This window comes from Nycticebus coucang, chromosome 13 (genome assembly GCF_027406575.1).
Source record: "Nycticebus coucang isolate mNycCou1 chromosome 13, mNycCou1.pri, whole genome shotgun sequence".
Taxonomy (NCBI): Eukaryota; Metazoa; Chordata; class Mammalia; order Primates; family Lorisidae; genus Nycticebus; species Nycticebus coucang.
This window is the reverse complement of record NC_069792.1, coordinates 27,725,821-27,731,094: the sequence shown is the minus strand read 5'-3', so window position 1 is coordinate 27,731,094 and position 5,274 is coordinate 27,725,821. Positions and strand designations below refer to the sequence as shown.

General features: G+C 31.6%; 1 non-coding gene across 1 annotated transcript; it reads right to left on the bottom strand.

Moving 5' to 3' along the window:
• Window positions 1-2,100: 2,100 nt before the first annotated feature.
• Window positions 2,101-2,240, bottom strand: LOC128564245 (U4 spliceosomal RNA). Its single transcript, XR_008374088.1, has one exon. It is a non-coding gene; the product is annotated as a U4 spliceosomal RNA (small nuclear RNA).
• Between the last annotated feature and the right edge of the window lie 3,034 nt (window positions 2,241-5,274).

The following is a 5,274-nucleotide window of genomic DNA, read 5'->3' as shown; positions in this document are numbered from 1 at the left end:
TCATTAAAAGATGCTCTTTCTTATTGATTTTGGCTTAAGTAATGAGAAAGCTTATACAAAAATCTTTACCATTTGGGCTCAAGTTAAGGAAATCAATACAGTCATTTCCCATTTGAACTGCATATGTGAGTTTTATGTATGAGAGACAAGACAAAGCCAAATTCAGATAAATCAATAGCTTTGTCAATAGAACATGAAGCTGACAAATGGCATTTTTCAGCAATTAAAGTGAGCTGTAAACATACAAAGACTAATCAATTACAATGTTTTGCCATTAACAGTTTTTAATTGGTACACAAGTTATATGTGAATGTGACTTCCCAGAAATGAAAAGTAGAAAAACCTATTTCAGCATCCCTGGGACCATTAATATCTTTATGAACACAGAGGTAATTTTATATCTTTCATAGTAAATTAAGACCTTAATTAGGCATAATATATTTAAATATTAAATAATCTACATAAGCTAATGAAATATTTTTAAAAATGCATTGTCTCTGAAATATATGCTATTTTAAACACTGTTTTTAAATTTTCAAAGATTTTATAACATGTTTTTGCATTTATTAATTGGACAAATTTAAACCATCTTAAAATTATTTTAGAATAATAATGCTATTCCTAAACTTGAGAAATTAAACCATAAATTAAAACATTACATTTTTCATTACTATTTTCTTCAAAATTTTTTTAAAAAGTTTTTAGTTATACATGAAGAGTTCTAGCATTTACTCAAATACCTTTTTTTAAAACATTTCATATTACTGAAAATCTGTAATAAAGTACTGAGCCATTGTGGTTTGCCATCACCCTGAAGTATTCAGGAAAATTACTGTGCAGATAGCCGAATATAATTCATAATATACTAAGATAGGCATATCATTAAAATGTAGATAAAACCTTTGTTTTTAATAAAAATGATATAACAAAAGTAAAAGGTTAATTGAAAAGCAAAATAAACTACCGAGTAAGGCACATTACCTAGATTAACAGAAATCAATGAAATCATTAAAACAATTAATAACTTAAAGCTCCATTCAGACTAAGATAAACTCTATGGATATTAGAATGCGGATACAAGGCTACAGAGACATCTATTCTGAGTGGCTAATTTCCTTTCCTTTGTAACAGTTCAGTAATACATGCAACTGGCATTATACAGCCACCCATTTCTTTTTGTGAGACAAGAGATCTGTGCATTTTTCTCTCTATGCTATGTGAATTATCAGAACCACAGTCTTTAAAAAGGGAACATATTGTTCAGGATATAAAATAGGCCATTAAAGAATCAGTAGTATTAATCAAAACCTCATAATTGTTCAGCCTATTCCTCAAATGGAAAATGTTCAGATTTCTAATCATCTTCCAATCATAAACAGGGATTTATATACAGCAAAAGCAGGTACAGAAGTCTTCTAAATGACTGTCAGGGAACATCTAAAGCCATTGTGTACTTCTCTGAAAAGCATGTTTGAGGAAGAAATGGAAAATAAAAAACTCATAACTTCATGATTTATATGGAAAGAATTAAAGTTATAATTATAGGTGTTCCCCTTTTGCATGATACACTAAAAAAAGTAAAACTTGAAAAATAGAACAGAAATGTAAGCTAGTGTTATAAAACAAAATGATGCTTGAGTTTAACCTTCTTCCAGAACTTTATTTAGTCTTAGTCTAAAGGAAGTTTGTATCTTAGTCCTATTAAACAAGATACACAGATTACATTTTTAACCCATTTCAAAGCTTCAATTGCTACCTTCCAATGTTGAGACTCACAATCATATACTGTATGACCATTTTCATTTATGGTAAAACCAAGAATATATTGGTGTTCCCCAGCAGCAATATAACAATAGAATGAGACATTCTTTTGGATAAAAGTCTTTGTATTTAGAAAAAAATCTAACCTTATTAAATAAAATTTTATCTCACTCATTATTTTAATATCTAGCTAAAATTCAAGTTATTAGTAAATATTTAAGATATTAAATGTAAGCAACTCAAAATTGAAATCTTAAGTTTTTAAAAGGGATTCTGAGATTCTAATGAATGACACTATCGGTGAACATTTTATTACTTTATTTATTTTTTCTTTTCGAGTCTCCGTAGAGACCGTCAACAATTTCCAGTACTGACTACACTGCAAGTCATCACAGCAGGGTATTGGGAAAGGTTTTCAATGAGCAATAATTGTGCCTTGGATAAACGTCACTGCTGTGATACTGCCACTGCACAATGCTAGATGAATGTTTGATACAGACATCTAAGTACAGACATGAATAATTTATAAAATATCAATAAAATAAAGATAAAATACTATACTAAAAAAAGTTCATCTTCAATCTCATATTCTAAGGAAGAGAGTATCTCCATGTAAAGAATTAACATAATTCATGTAGAAAATGCATATAATTTTAACAGAATTCTACAAAATCAACATATGTAAATTTAATGAATTGTTATACTAAAACCAAATCATTCCTGGGCTCTGGAGGTAAATGAAACTTAAACTGACGTTCAAGTTGTTCCATCTGTTAGTTATGCTGACTTTGGAAAAAAATTAATTTTTGTCTTAGACTGTCCTTTCCAAAAAAAAAAAGCGAAAGAGATCACTCTCCTGGGATTGTTGTAACAATAGATTGACTAAATCAAACCATATGTGTTGCATCTGGCACAATGCCTAGCACATAGTAGGTCTGTAATAAATATTTCTTGGCTAAATAAACAAATTAATTAATAAACATTAGCCTCACAAGGCTGGGGGCAGTGGCTCATGCCTGAAATAAAGCACTTTGGGAGTGTCAAGTATGAAGATCTTTTGAAGCCAGAAATTTGAGACCAGCCTGGGAAAAAGAGGGAGACCCCATTTCTATAAAAAATAAGTAAAATTAGCCAGTGTGGTGGTGGCACACACTTTTAGTTCAAGCTACTCTGGAGGTTGAGCAGCAAGATTGGTTTAGCCCCTGAGTTTGTGGCTGCAGTAAACTATGATGATGTCACTTCACAATCCAGCTCCAGCTTGGGAGAAAGCAAGAGTCTGTCTCAAAACCAAAACAAAACAAAACAAATCAACCCTCATGAAAATGGAAAACACTAAACTTTCAAATATATTGGCTATCAAACCATTTGTTTATAAATGTAATGAAGAATTTTTTTTTTTATCTGCCAAACTGTATCTGGAATAACACTACTAACAAAGATTCAGATAGTATGGAGTCATTCCATCACTCATTTTCTCAACAAACTCATATTAAACACCATGTACCAGGCACAGTACTTGTAACCTTACCTCAATAGGATGTTGTAAATGGTGCTCATTAGCAGAACCATTCATACAATTGAGAATGATAAATCAAATTTTATTATCAATGCCAAGATAACACAAAGTATTTTGCTGAGCACCATTACCCTTAGGAGAAAGATCAAGGGACAGTTACTTCTTTCTGCTTCTGCCTTGGCTCAAAGTTCATCAGAAGCTAAACACAAGAAGAATTAAGACTTGATTTACATTCCCACTAATGCATATATGACTGCCAGTCTCTAAAAATCAGATTTAATGTCCTCATGCACAAAATACAGAAAATAATATGCACCTTTCTTTCTTCTTGGAATTTTAGGGTAAGAATTCAAGAGATGTAAAAAAAAAAAAAGAAAAAAATATATATACTCTATAACGTCTAAAGAACTATGCAATATGTTATTCCTCTTATTATTTTTAAAAGAAAATGGAAGCAGCATTCCATATTTTTATTTTCCCAGCTATGCTGAATATTATATCAAACTACTGAAGACTATCCATGTGTTCTCTCTTCTCCATGCATGCTTTGAATTGTTTAGCTCCCCCCATCTCCATCTGAACCTACTTTTGCTTCAACACTCTGGCCCTACAAGTCTTTGAAAAAGGATTTCTTGATCTCCACCGTGCTCACTATTGAATCAAGTTCCATTTCCGTGTACTCTTACACTTTCCTGTTACCTCTCTGTAAGAGCAATTTCACCATTTGGCAATTATCTTTTTACATTTTCCCCTACATTAATTACAATGGAAGTTCCTAGGGGTAGGAGTCATATCTTATTTGGTTTTGTTATTTTGTATGGTATGACAGGTACTTCAATGAAATGTGTTGGTTGCATTATAAATGAATTAATGTTATGTATGAGAGCAAAATTTTTAGTATTCGCTATATAGTACACCCTCTGCAAAGCACATCATATAAATTACCTCATTTTATTCCCGAAAAGAACCCTCTAATATAAGAGATAAGTATAATTACTATGCCAATATCATCGATGAGAAAATAGGACAGATTAACTAACAGCAAAATCACATGGGTGATAAATGGTGTATCTATGATTCTACATTCTCTCCATCATTATAATAACTGCTTCCATCTGGACAAACCTTAGTTTTTACAGACTCATAATCTATGTTTTATCAATTTTCCAAGCAAAAACAGGTCCTGATTCATTCGTGCACTGTAACTAATCTTACAAGAGACCAAAGCATATGACAGAATTCTATTTTACTAATTTATAGTAATGCATAGAAATGCTAAGTAGGCCAGCCAGGATATTATTTTCTGTATTTCATGATCTCATATTTAAAAGGCTACATATCAAATTTGCTCACTCACTTAACAAATATTATGGAGCCATGTTATGTAATAGGTATTGGAGATAACACAGTAAATTAGGTGGAGAAAAACATAGTTTTATGGACTTCATATTTTGGTTGACTCTTATTTGGTACTTACTATATGCCAGGCACTATTTTAAATACTTTACATAGATTATGTGTCAGTTATATAATATTCATAAAAAATTTATGAAATTATTCTGATTTTCAGATATGTACATTGAGGCAAAGGAGATAAAGATACGACTCCTACCCCTAGGAACTTCCATTGCAATTAATGTAGGGGAAAATGTAAAGTAACTTGATCAGATTATAGCTTTTAGATCTGGACTCAAAGTTTGAATTAAAATTTCTATATAACTCCATCCAGTTAAATGTAAAAGATGTAAAGTCTCCATCTCAGTAAAGTATCACAAGAATGGAAAACAAAATATCCAATGTACTCAATACTAATATGAAACCAATATATAAACAATTACATGCTCATATGAACAATAAACCACAAATATATTCTAGTACGGGAGCAAGGAGAGAGGAGGAGAAGGGAGAAGATGATTGGCAGAAGGAAGGCGGGCAGGTGGGGGGATCTCACCTACTGTGCACATTGTGAGGGTGTACAATGGCTGGACAAGCAGCTC